Source organism: Triticum dicoccoides, chromosome 2B (genome assembly GCF_002162155.2).
Source record: "Triticum dicoccoides isolate Atlit2015 ecotype Zavitan chromosome 2B, WEW_v2.0, whole genome shotgun sequence".
Taxonomy (NCBI): Eukaryota; Viridiplantae; Streptophyta; class Magnoliopsida; order Poales; family Poaceae; genus Triticum; species Triticum dicoccoides.
In genome coordinates, this window is record NC_041383.1 from 166,059,308 (window position 1) to 166,073,665 (window position 14,358).

A 14,358-nucleotide genomic window follows, 5' to 3' on the forward strand; every position below is an offset into this window, starting at 1 on the left:
ACACTTAGGCGAGTACTGGACTGCAGCTAAGCCCCCGAGTGGGAGAATTGCTCTCCACTCGGTAGGATTTTTAAATACTTATGCGAGTACTGGACCGCAGCTAAGCCCTCGAGTGGGAGGTTTGCTCTCCACTCGGCAGGATTTTTGTATTTGTGGTGTAGCTCCGAAGGAGAAGGTGGCAGTCGACCAGCACCTCGTCGTCCTTGCGGATTGGAATGGATTAAATACTTAGGTGAGTACCGGACTGCAGCTAAGCCTCCGAGTGGGTGGTTTGCTCTCCACTCGGTAGGATTTTCAAATACTTAGGCGAGTACTGGACTGCAGCTAAGCCCCCGATTGAGAGACTTGATCGTCACTCGGTAGGATTTTCAAATACTTAGGCGAGTACTGGACTGCAGCTAAGCCCCCGAGTGAGAGACTTGCTCATCACTCGGTAGGATTTTCAAATACTTAGGCGAAACGGATTCGCAGCTAAGCCTCTGAGTGTGAGGTTTGCTCTCCACTTGGAAGGATTTTCAAGTACTTAGGCGAAACGGATTCGCAGCTAAGCCTCCGAGTGAGAGGCCTGCTCGTCACTCGGTAGGAAATTTTTTTACAAACTTAGGCGAAACGGATTCGCGGCTAAGCCACCCACTGGGGGGTAAACAAAAGCGACAACAATCAATGAGAAAATTATAACACTTTTGTCTTTGATAAGCAAACTACAGGAGTACTTCTATTACAACTCATCCGAGTGAGTACTTAAGTGTAAAAGGGGTGGAGCAGGTCCACATTCCAAGCTCGTGGCTCATCAACCTGGAGGCCGACATTGTAAAGACGGTATGCTCCATTGTGGAGAACTTTGGTGACAATGAAGGGGCCTTCCCAAGTAGGGGCAAGTTTGTGCGGCTTCTGTTGGTCCACTCGGACAACCAAGTCTCCTTCTTGGAAGGCCTGACTCTTCATGTTTCTGGCATGGAATCGACGCAAGTCTTGCTGATAGATGGTCGATCGGATCATGGCAATCTCTCTTTCTTCTTCCAGAAGGTCGACTGCATCCTGCCGGGCTTGCTCTACTTCAACTTCAGAGTAGAGCTCGACTCGCGGTGCATTGTGAAGCAGATCACTCGGCAGAACCGCTTCAGCTCCATAGACCAGAAAGAATGGAGTTCTCCCAGTCGACCAATTTGGAGTAGTCCTCAATCCCCAAAGAACTGATGGAAGTTCGTCGACCCACGCGCCTGCTGCATGTTTGAGATCATGCATCAACCAGGGTTTCAGTCCTTTGAGAATTAGGTCATTTGCTCTTTCTGCTTGTCCATTCGACTGGGGGTGAGCGACTGAAGCGTAGTCGACTCGTGTGCCTTGAGAAGCGCAAAAGTCTTTGAATTGGTCGGAATCGAAGTTTGACCCATTATCGGTGATGATGCTATGCGGAACTCCATATCTGAATATCAACTCTCTGATGAAGCTGATAGCAGTGCTGGCATCAAGATTCTTGATAGGCTTGGCTTCGATCCACTTGGTGAACTTGTCGACTGCCACCAGTACATGGGTGAAGCCGCTCCTGCCAGTTCTCAGTGGCCCAACCATATCTAATCCCCAAACAGCAAAGGGCCAGACGATTGGAATGGTCTTCAAGGCTGAGGCGGGCTTGTGCGACATATTGGAGTAGAACTGACATCCTTCACACTTGTCGACTTTCTCTTTCACCATTTCATTTGCTCTGGGCCAGTAAAAACCCGCTCGGTATGCTTTAGCCACAATAGTCCGAGAGGACGCATGATGGCCACAGGTCCCCGAGTGGATGTCGTTAAGAATTATCCGACCCTCTTCCAGCGTTATGCATTTCTGACTGGATCCAGTCGCACTTTCCCTGTACAACTGTCCCTTCATCACAGTAAAGGCCTTGGATCGACGGTCGATCTATCGAGCCTCTTCTTCATTCTCTGGGAGCTCTTTCCTTAGGATATATGCGATGTAAGGCACTGTCCAGTCGAGAGTGATAACCAAAACTTCCATGATCAGGTCGACCACGGCTGGGACCTCGACTTCAGTCGGATCCATGGCACTTTTGGCTGTGGGGCGTCTTTTGTGAAAGGATCCTCTTGAACTGAATGGGCGTGGATATGTTCCAAAAACCTATCTTTGCGAAATCATCAGCTGCTTGATTTTTAAGTGGGGGTAAATGATGAAGCTCTAACCCCTCGAATTTCTTCTCCAGCTTTCTTACTCCATTGCAGTAACCAGTCATGGCTGGGCTTCTGACGTCCCACTCCTTCATCACTTGGTTAACCACCAAATCCGAGTCGCCGTAGACCATGAGGCGACGGACGCCGAGTGAAATGGCCATACGCAACCCATACAAAAGTGCTTCGTATTCTGCTTCGTTGTTGGAGGAATCAAAGTGAATCTGGAGTACGTATCTGAGCTTATCTCCTCGGGGGGAAACCAACACTACCCCAGCACCGGAACCATTTAGCATCTTAGAGCCATCAAAGAACATGGTCCAGTGCTCCGAGTGAACTTGAGTCGGTAGTTGCTGTTCGGTCCACTCGGCAATGAAATCAGCTATTGCTTGGGACTTGATAGCTTTCTTTGCCTCCAATCTCATATCCATGGGAAGGAGTTCAATCGCCCATTTTGCCACTCGACCAGTTGCATCTGTGTTGTGCAGAATCTCTGACAATGGGGCGTCATTGACGGCTGTAATGGTATGGTCAGAGAAATAATGAGCAACTTTCTTCGTGGTCATATAAATCCCATATACAAGCTTCTGATAATGAGGGTATCTTTGCTTTGATGGGGTCAGAACTTCAGAAATATAATATACTGGGTGCTGAACTTTAAAGGCTTTTCCTTCTTCTTCCCGCTCGACCGTAAGTACTGTACTAACGACTTGTCCTGTGGCTGCAATGTAAAGCAGCAAAGGCTCTTTGCTGATCAGGGCAGCAAGCACCGGCTGGGTGGAAAGCAGGGCTTTTAGCTCTGCAAACAATGCATTAGCTTCAGGAGTCCACTCGAACTTGTCTGACTTCTTCATCAATTGGTAAAGAGGCAATGCCTTTTCACCGAGACGAGAGATGAACCGACTTAAAGCGGCCAAGCAACCAGTAAGCTTCTGAACATCGTGCACACGGACAGGTCTTTTCATTCGGAGTATAGTGCCGACTTTCTCTGGATTTGCATTGATTCCTCGTTCGGAAACGAGAAAACAGAGTAATTTTCCGCCAGGAACTCTGAATGTGCACTTGGATGGATTAAGCTTGATATCATACCTCCTGAGGTTGGCAAATGTTTCAGCAAGGTCAGTCAGCAGGTCGGAACCTTTCCATGACTTGACCACAATATCATCCATGCACGCTTCCACATTCCGACTGATTTGAGTGAGCAAACACTTCTGAATCATCCTCATGAACGTGGCTCTGGCATTTTTGAGGCCGAATGGCATGGTGACATAACAGAAGCACCCGAATGGGGTGATGAAAGCTGTTTTGATGTCGTCGGGTCCATACAGACGGATCTAATGGTACCCGGAATAGGCATCTAAGAAAGACAGTCGCTCACATCCCGCAGTCGAGTCGACTATTTGGTCGATGCGGGGGAGGGGAAAATGATCTTTCGGGCAGGCCCGATTGATATGTTTAAAGTCAATGCACATGCGAAGTGACTTGTCCTTCTTGGGGACCATGACAACATTGGCGAGCCACTCGGAGTGGTAAATTTCACTGATAAACTCGGCTGGTAAGAGCCGAGCCACCTCCTCGCCAATGGCCTTTCGTTTCTCGACGACAGACCATTGAAGATGTTCTTTAACAGGTTTCACTTTCGAGTCGACTCGTAGGAGGTGCTCAGCCAGCCCCCTGGGAACACCCGGCATGTCAGAAGGTTTCCATGCGAAGATGTCCCAGTTCTCATGGAGGAACTGGATGAGCGCTTCTTCCTATTTGGGGTCGAGTGTTGTAGAGATATTGGTCGGAGCGGCGTTGGGGTCGGTCGGGTGAATGTGAATCGGTTTCGTCTCATCGGACGATTGAAACGCTGATTCCGTAGCGGGCTTCTTGGCTCGCAAAAACTCACTCGGATCTGCATTTTTCTGTTGCTCCTGCCACTCTTCTGCTACCATCTGAGCATCGGTTATCTTTGAGCCTTTCTGAAAGCACTCTTCCGCCTTCTTCCGATTGCCAGTAAAAGTGATCACTCCTTTGGGGCCAGGCATCTTCAATTTGAGGTACACGTAACATGGTCGAGCCATAAATCGTGCATAAGCTGGCCTTCCCAAAATAGCGTTATAGGCACTTTGGAAATCCACAACCTCAAATGTCAAATTTTCTTTGCGGAAATTTTTATAATCACCGAAAACCACATCAAGAGCAATCTGGCCGAGCGATGCAGCCTTTTTGCCAGCAATGACTCCATAGAAACTCATGTTGCTGGTACTAAGTCTGGACATCGGAATGCCCATCCCTTTCAGTGTATCTATGTATAGTATATTCAAGCTACTGCCATCATCCATCAACACTTTAGTCAGTCGAGTGCCTTCGATGACTGGGTCGACCACCAGAGCTTGCCTCCCAGGGGTGGCTATGTGTGTCGGGTGATCAGACTGGTCGAACGTGATGGCAGTCTGAGACCATTTCAGATAATTGGGAGTCTCCGGAGCAACCATATTCACTTCTAGGTTGATAACTTTCAATCGACTTTTGCACTCAATGTCAGCAAAAATCACCAGAGTGGAATTGACCTGGGGATATTCCTCATCACTATCCCCCTTGTCCTCGACTTTGTCCGACTCATTTTCCTTATCTTTAAGCTATTTCCCTTGGAATTGCTGGATCAAGAGCCGACACTGTCGAGTGGTATGTTTCGGGTAAATGAAGTTACCCTCTTCATCTTTCTTTGTGTGGATGTGGCATGGCAAATCCATCACATCGTTTCCCTCCTTGTCTTTCACCTTCTTAGGGTTCCAAGGCCCTTTGGGCTTCCCTTTAAACTTTCATTGAGTCATGGCCAAGGCTTCTCCAGGAGCAGCTGGCTCGTCTTTCTGCTTCTGCTTTCGACTGGAGTTCCCTCCCCCGGTTTCCTGGGCGACTGACTTGTGCTTGCCACTCCGGAGCCGATCCTCTTCTTCTCCATTGGCGTACTTGGTGGCTATCTCCATCATTCGACTCAGAGACATGTCTCCGGTTCGACCGAACTTCAGGTTTAGCTCTTTGTACTTAACGCCTTCCTTGAAGGCACATACTGCCTGATGATCAGACACATTCTCCACCGTGTGATGCAATGTGATCCATCTCTGGATGTAATCCCTCAAAGTCTCATTCGACTTCTGCACACAAGTTTGCAGCTCTGTCAGTCCTGCTGGTCGCTTGCATATTCCTTCAAACATTCTGACAAACACTCGGGAAAGATCTTCCCAAGTGTAAATGCTACTGGGTGCCAACTGATTCAGCCATGCTCTGGCTGAGCCCTCCAAGATAAGAGGCAGATGTTTCATGGCCACCTCATCATTGCCGCCGCCGATCTGAACAGCCACTCGGTAGTCCTCAAGCCAAGTATCAGGCTTGGACTCACCAGTGAACTTACTAACTCCAGTCGCCAACCTGAAGTTGGGAGGAATCACCGCGGCCCTGATGGCTCTGCTGAAGCATTCTGGTCCTGAGACGTGCACTCTGCTGCTGGTGGGTACATCTCTGTCGTGACCCTCTCTGTGAGCTCTGTTCCTGTCGACCAGACCTTGAACGATAATGGATCTCGCATCAAAGCCTGGTTCCCTGGGGTCGACTGGAATCCTTCGCCCACCACTGTGCTGGCGTCTATCATCTTGTTGTCGAGGCGCGTACGATCCACCCCTTGGGGGAGGGGTGGGCACTCGACATCGATAATCGCGATCGATTCGGTGATCATACTACTCACGGTTCTTGTACTGATCGTGCCGGTCTCTACGCCCTTCACGCCTCGGGGGCGATCTGGGGCTATGAGCCGACTGGACTGTATTTGCAGCTACAGATCTGCTGTGAATTCTATTCTGCGACTGCGACACAGCTGAATTTTGATATCCTGCTGCCCGGAGTAAATCTCTGATCTGCATCAATCCTCTGCCAGCCTCTGACTAGGAAGGCTGAATCGACTCTGCTATACGGGCTGCAGCTGCTAAATTATGGATCGGAGTTCGATATACCTGAGTCGGTGCTGGGAAGAGTTTACGTCGACTGGATGCCGGAACCCGTTCCCACGCACACTCGTCGAGTGATCGCTGAAGGTTCTCCAGTCGAGTGCGCTCAGCTAAGTTAGCCAAGCGCGCATCCTCTAAGGCCCGAGCCTCAGGGGTTTCTCCAACGATAGGAGTGTGTAACGCATCCATGTTCCGGCAGCGAAGTTCTTCCCTTTGCAGCGAAGTGAGGGGTTCGGGGAGATACTCCTCATGGGCACGCGACGGGTCGCCTCCGCCGTCGCCTCCGTCGATGCCGGGAAAACCGGGAGGACCGCATGGTCCATCGACCATCAGAACCTCCACCGCTGGATCGCTGCTGTCGCACTCGGATGCAGTCTCTGCGGAGCCAGTCGACAGATCGAACAGGCCATAGAGAGATTCGTCGGGCTCGATTGCCGCGACTTGGGGGGTGGCCGACTGGCGAGCCACCGCATGTCTCACCCACCGCTGAAGCCTCGACCGACCGGAGCGCTTGCGCCGGCGAGAAACAGGGGGGAGCACGACATAGAAACCGACTGATACTAGGTCGACGGTTGTCGCATGAGGACGCCGCGGACGCACGCGCGAAAGTGCATCGCCCCACAGACTGGGAGCGCGTCGATGTCGAGCGGAGCCTCCTGAAGCCAAGCAGAGTCGTCGGTGACAAACGTGAGCACGCCGAGAGGGATCTCGCGACCCTCAACCAAAACTCCACCTGAAACCATGATGAAGGAGATCGGAAAAAATTGCAACTTCTCCAATAAGTCGCTAAGACACCTGCCCCACGGTGGGCGCCAACTGTCGTGGTTCTAAGTTTGACAGTAGTGTAGGGGGGTACTAATGGAGAGGCAAGATCCTAGCTATTGAGTAGTTGTATACGCAAGAGTTTTATGAGTTCAGGCCCTTCTCAGAGGAAGTAACAGCCCCACGTCTCGGAGACCGGAGGCGGTCGACTGGATTATATGCGTATGAGTTACAGGGGTGCGAACCCTTTACACTGAGGAGGGGGTGGCTTATATAGAGTTCGCCAGACCCCTCCAGCCCTCAGTTATGCAGGGTTTAAAGTACATTAAGTCCGAGGGTTACTGGTAACGCCCACATAAAGTGCTATGAAGACCATAAAGGCTACTTAATGACAGACCGTTACGTGCAGAGTGACTTTAGGTTTCCTGTTGGTCGAGTGCTTGGCTTCGTGGTCGAGTATCTTCGAGTTTGTCGAGTGGAGCCTTTCCAGGTCGACTGAAAGGTGATTTCTTCTAGAGATGTCCTTGGGGAGGGTGTCTTGGACAGGTCCATGACCTTACCCTAGGTACATGGCTTCATCACCCCCTGCCTCATGGGCCCCTCGTGGCTCCCCTGACCGACTTCCTTTGCCTATATATATCTTCGTACCCTGAAACCATCCAGGAGCACCACGAAAAACTATTTCCACCACCGCAACCTTCTATATCCGCGAGATCCCATCTTGGAGCCTTCACCGGCGCTCCACTGGAGGGGGAATCAACCACGGAGGGCCTCTCCATCACCACCAATGCCTCTCCGATGAGTTGTGAGTAGTTTAGCATAGACCTTCGGGTCCATAGTTATTAGCTAGATGGCTTCTTCTCTCTCTTTGATTCTCAATACAAAGTTCTCCTTCCTCTTCTTGGAGATCTATTTGATGTAACTCTTTTTGCGGTGTGTTTGTGAAGATCCAATGAATTGTGGGTTTATGTTCAAGTTTATCTATGGAAAATATTTGAATCTCCTCTAAATTCTTTTATGTATGATTGGTTATCTTTGCAAGTCTCTTCGAATTATCAGTTTGGTTTGGCCTACTAGATTGATCTTTCTTGCCATGGGAGAAGTGCTTAGCTTTGGGTTGAATCATGCGGTGTCCTTTCCCAGTGACAGTAGGGGTAGCATGGCGAGTATTGTATTGTTGCCATCGAGGATAAAAAGATGGGGTTTATATCATATTGCGTGAGTTTATCCCTCTACACCATGTCATCTTGCTTGCGTTACTCTGTTCATATGAACTTAATACTCTTGATGCAGGCAGGAGTCGGTCGATGTGTGGAGTAATAGTAGTAGATGCAGGGAGGAGTCGGTCTACTTGTTTCGGACGTGATGCCTATATACATGATCATGCCCAGATAATCGCATAACTATGCACTTTTCTATCAATTACTCGACAGTAATTTGTTCACCCACCGTAATACTTATGCAATCTTGAGAGAAGCCACTAGTGAAACCTATGGCCCTGGGTCTATCTTTTATCATACAAGTTTTCTATATAGTTTTATTTGCATCTTTTACTCTCCAATCTATATCACAAAAATACCAAAAATATTTATCTTATCATATTATGTCTATCAGATCTCACTTTCGCAAGTTTCCGTGAAGGGATTGAAAACCCCTTTATCGCGTTTGTAGCGAGGTTCTTGTTTGTTTGTGTAGGTGCGTGGGACTTTTGAGGAGCCTCCTACTGGATTGATACCTTGGTTCTCAAAAACTGAGGGAAATACTTATGCTACTGTGCTGCATCACCCTGCCTCTTCAAGGAAAACCAACGCAAGCTCCAGAGGTAGCAGGGAACAACGTATGTTGTTATGTGGTTTGACCAATAAAGATCTCCGTAGAATATGTAGGAACCAATATGATCATCCATGTTCTGCTATTGGTTATTGACCGGAGACGTGTCTCGGTCATGTCTACATAGTTCTCGAACCCGTAGGGTCCGCACGCTTAATGTTCAATGATGATTGGTATTATGAGTTTATGTGATATGATGTACCGAAGTTTGTTCGGAGTCCCGGATGAGATCACGGACGTGACGAGGAGTCTCAAAATGGTCGAGACATAAAGATTCATATATTGGAAGGTTGCATTTGGACATCGGAATGGTTCCGAGTGGTTCGGGCATTTTTTGGAGTACCGGGAGGTTACCGAAACCCCCCGGGAGAAGTTATGGGCCTTATGCGCCATAAGAGGGAAGCACACCATCCCACAAGGAGCCGGTGCGCCCCCCTTTGGGCAGGAGGCCGAATTGGACTTGGGAAGGGGGCGCCACCCCCCTTTCCTTCTCCTACTCCCTCTCCTTCCCCTTTTCCCACTCCGGTAGAAGGAAAAAGGGTTGGGGCCGAATCCTACTAGGACTGGAGTCCTAGTAGGACTCCCCTCTCCCTAGCGTGCCCCTTGTTGGCTGGCCTCCTCCTCCCCTCCTTTATATACGGGGGCAGGGGGGCACCCCAAAGGAACAACGGGAAATTGTTTTAGCCGTGTGCGGTGCCCCCCTCCATAGTTACACACCTCGGTCATATCGTCGTAGTGCTTAGGCGAAGCCCTGCGCCGGTAACTTCATCATCACCGTCACCATGTCATCGTGCTGACGAAACTCTACCTCGACCTCAGTTGGATCTAGAGTTCGTGGGACGTCACCGAGCTGAACGTGTGCAGATCGCGGAGGTGCCGTACCTTCGGTGCTAGGATCGGTCGGATCGTGAAGGTGTACGACTACATCAACCATGTTGTCATAACGCTTCCACTTTCAGTCTACGAGGGTATGTGGACACACTCTCCCCTCTCATTGCTATGCATCACCTAGATAGATCTTGCGTGATCGTAGGAAAATTTTGAAATTACCGTGTTCCCCAGCAGTGGCATCTGAACCAGGTCTATGCATAGATGTTATATGCACGAGTAGAACACAAAGAGTTGTGGGCGATAATAGTCATACTACTTACCAGCATGTCATACTTTGATTCGGCGGTATTGTTGAATGAAGCAGCTCAGACCGACATTACGCGTACGCTTACGCGAGACTGGTTCTACCGACGTGCTTTGCACATAGGTGGCTGGTGAGTGTTTGTTTATCCAACTTTAGTTGAATCGACTGTGGCTACGCCCAGTCCTTGTTGAAGGTTAAAACAGCACACTTGACGAAAAATCGTTGTGGTTTTGATGTGTAGGTAAGAACGGTTCTTGCTAGAAGCCCGTAGCAGCCACGTAAAACTTGCAACAACAAAGTAGAGGACGTCTAACTTGTTTTTGCAGGGCTTGCTGTGATGTGATATGGTCAAGGCATGATGTGATATAAATTGTTGTATGAGATGATCATGTTTTGTAACAAAGTTATCGGCAACTGGCAGGAGCCATATGGTTGTCGCTTTATTGTATGCAATGCAATCACCATGTAATTGTTTTATCACTATGCGATAGCGATAGTCATAGTAATAATAGTTGGCAAGATGACAACGATGCTACGATGGAGATCAAGGTGTCACGCAGGTGACATTGGATATCATGACGATGCTTTGGTGATGGAGATCACGAGAACAAGATGATGATGGCCATATCATGTCACATATTTTGATTGCATGTGATGTTTATCCTTAATGCATCTTATTTTGCTTAGTACATTGGTAGCATTATAAGATGATCCCTTACTAAATTTCAAGGTACAAGTGTTCTCCCTGAGTATGCACCGTTGCTACAATTCGTCGTGCCGAGACACCATGTGATGATCGGGTGTGATAAGCTCTATGTTCACATACAACGGGTGCAAGCCAGTTTTGCACACGCAGAATACTTGGGTTAAACTTGACGAGCCTAGCATATGCAGATATGGCCTCGGAACACTGAGACCGAAAGGTCAAAGGTGAATCATATAATAGATATGATCAACATAGTGATGTTCACCATTGAAAACTACTCCATCTCACGTGATGGTCGGACATGGTTTAGTTGATTTGGATCACGTGATCACTTAGATGATTAGAGGGATGTCTATCTAAGTGGGAGTTCTTAAGTAATATGACTAGTTGAACTTTAATTTATCATGAAGTTAGTCCTGATAGTATTTTGAAAATAATGTTGTAGATCAATAGCTCGCGTTGTTGCTTCCCTATGTTTTTATATGTGTTCCTAGAGAAAACTAAGTTGAAAGATGATAGTAGCAATGATGCGGGTTGGGTCCGTGGTCTGAGGTTTATCCTCATTGCTACACAGAAGAATTATGTCCTTGATGCACCGCTAGGTGACAGACCTATTGCAGGAGCATATGCAGACATTATGCACATTTGGCTAGATCAATATGATGACTACTTGATAGTTTAGTGCACCACGCTTAACGACTTAGAATCGGGACTTTAAAGACGTTTTGAACGTCATGAACCACATGAGATGTTCCAGGAGTCGAAGTTAATATTTCAAGTAAATACCCGAGTTGAGAGATATGAAGTCTCAAACAAGTTCTATAGCTAAAATATGGAGGAGAATAGCTCAAGCAGTGAGCATGTGCTCAGATTGTCTGGGTACTACAATCACTTGAATCAAGTGGGAGTTAATCTTACAGATAAGATAGTGATTGGCAGAGTTCTCTAGTCACCATCACCAAGTTACTGGAACTTCGTGATGAACTATAGTATGCAAGGGATGACAAAAACGATTCCCAAGCTTTTCATGATGCTGAAATCGGTGAAGGTAGAAATCAAGAAAGAGCATCAAGTGTTGATGATAGATAAGACCACTAGTTTCAAGAAAAGGGCAAAGGGAAAGAAAGGGAACTTCAAGTAGAATGGCAAGCAAGCTGTCACTTCCGTTAAGAAGCCCAAAGCTAGACTAAAGCCTGAAATTGAGTGCTTCTACTGCAATGGAAATGGCCACTGGAAGCAGAAATGCCCTGAATATTTGGTGGATAAGAAGGATGGCAAAGTGAACGAGGGTATATTTGATATACAGGTTATTGATGTGTACCTTACTAGTGTTTAGAGTAGCCCCTGGGTATTTGATACTTGTTCGGTTGCTAAGATTAGTAACACAAAACAGGAGTTACAGAATAAGCAGAGACTAGTTGAGGGTGAAGTGACAATGTCTGTTGGAAGTGGATCCAAGATTGATATGATCATCATCGCACACTCCTATAATTTCGAGATTAGTGTTGAACCTAAATAAATGTTATTTGGTGTTTGCGTTGAGCATAAATATGATTAGATCATGTTTATTGCGATACAATTATTCATCTAAGACAGAGAATAAATTGTTATTCTGTTTACATGAATAAAACCTTCTATGGTCATACACCCAAAGTTGATGATTTATTGAATCTTGATCATAGTGATACACATATTCATAATATTGATGCCAAAAGATGCAAATTTGATAATGATAGTGCAACATATTTGTGGCACTGCCGTTTGGGTCATATCGGTGTAAAGCGCATGAAGAAACTCCATAAAGATGGATTTTTGGAATCACTTGATTATGAATCATTTCATGCTTGCGAACCGTGCCTTATGGGCAAGATGACTAAAACTCCGTTCTCCGGAACAATGGAAGGAGCTAGTGACTTATTGGAAATAATACATATCGATGTATGCGGTCCAATGAGTGTTGATGCTCGTGGCGGGTATCGTTATTTTCTGACCTTCATAGATGATTTGAGCTATGGGTATATCTACTTAATGAAACACAAGTCTGGAACATTTGAAAAGTTCAAGGAATTTCAGAGTGAAGTGGAGAATCATCATAACAAGAAAATGAAGTTTCTACGATCTGATCGTAGAGGAGGATATTTGAGTTATGAGTTTGGACTTCATTTAAAACAATGTGGAATAGTTTCACAGCTCACGCCACATGGAACACCACAGCGTAATGGTGTGTCCCAACGTCGTAACCGCAATTTATTGGATATGGTGCGATCTATGATGTCTCTTACCAGGTTACCACTATCGTTTTGGGGTTATGCATTAGAGACAGCTACATTCATGTTAAATAGGGCACCATCGAAATCCATTGAGACGACGCCTTATGGAACTATGGTTTGGCAAGAAACCAACGTTGTCGTTTCTTAAAGTTTGGGGCTGTGATGCTTATGTGAAAAAGCTTCAACCTGATAAGCTCGAACCCAAATCGGAGAACTACGTCTTCATAGGATACCCAAAGGAAACTGTTGGGCACACCTTCTATCAAAGATCCGAAGGCAAGATATTCATTGCTAAGAATGGATCCTTTCTAGAGAAGGAGTTTCTCTCGAAAGAAGTGAGTGGGAGGAAAGTAGAGCTTGATGAGGTAATTGTACCTTCTCCCGAATTGGAAAGTAGTTCATCACAGAAATCAGTTCTAGTGATTCCTACACCAATAGGTGAGGAAGCTAATGATGATGATCATGAAACTTCAGATCAAGTTACTACAGAACCTTGTAGGTTTTCCAGTGTACGGTCCGCACAAGAGTGGTCCGGTAGTCCTATTCTGAAAGTCATGTTACTAGACCATGATGAACTTATGAACTATGAGGAAGCGAGATGAGCCCATATTCCGCGAAATGGCTTGAGGCCATGAAATCTGAGATGGGATCCATGTATGAGAACAAAGTGTGGACTTTGGTGGACTTGCTCGATGGTCGGCAAGCCATATTAAATAAATGGTTCTTCAAGAGGAAGACGGACACTGATAGTAGTGTTACTATCTACAAATCTCGACTTGTCGCAAAAGGTTTTCAACAAGTTCAAGGTGTTGACTACAATGAGATTTTCTCAACTGTAGCGATGCTTAAATCCATCTGAATCATGTTAGCAGTTGCCATATTTTATGAAATCTGGCAAATGGATGTCAAAACTACATTCCTTAAATGGATATTTCTTAAAGAAGAGTTGTATATGATGCAACCAGAAGGTTTTGTCAATCCTAAAGGTACTAACAAGGTGTGCAAGATCAAGCGATCCATCTATGGACTGGTGCAAGCCTCTCAGAGTTGGAATATACGCCTTGATGAGTTGATCAAAGCATATAGTTTTATACAGACTTGCAGTCAGGTCTGTATTTACAACAAAGTGAATGGGAGCTCTGTAGCATTTCTAATATTATATGTGGATGACATATTGTTGATTGGAAATAATATAGAATTCCTGGATATCATAAAGGGATACTTGAATAAGTGTATTTCAATGAAAGACCTCGTTGAAGCTGCTTACATATTGGGCATCAAGATCTATAGAGATAGATGAAGACACTTAATTGGACTTTCACAAAGCACATACCTTGGTAAAGTTTTGAAGAAGTTCAAAATGGATCAGTCAAAGAAAGGGTTCTTGCCTGTATTACAAGGTGTAAAGTTGAGTAAGACTCAAAGCCCGACCACGGCAGAAAATAAAAAGAGAATGAAAGTCATTCCCTATGCCATAATCATAGGTTCTATAAAGTATGTT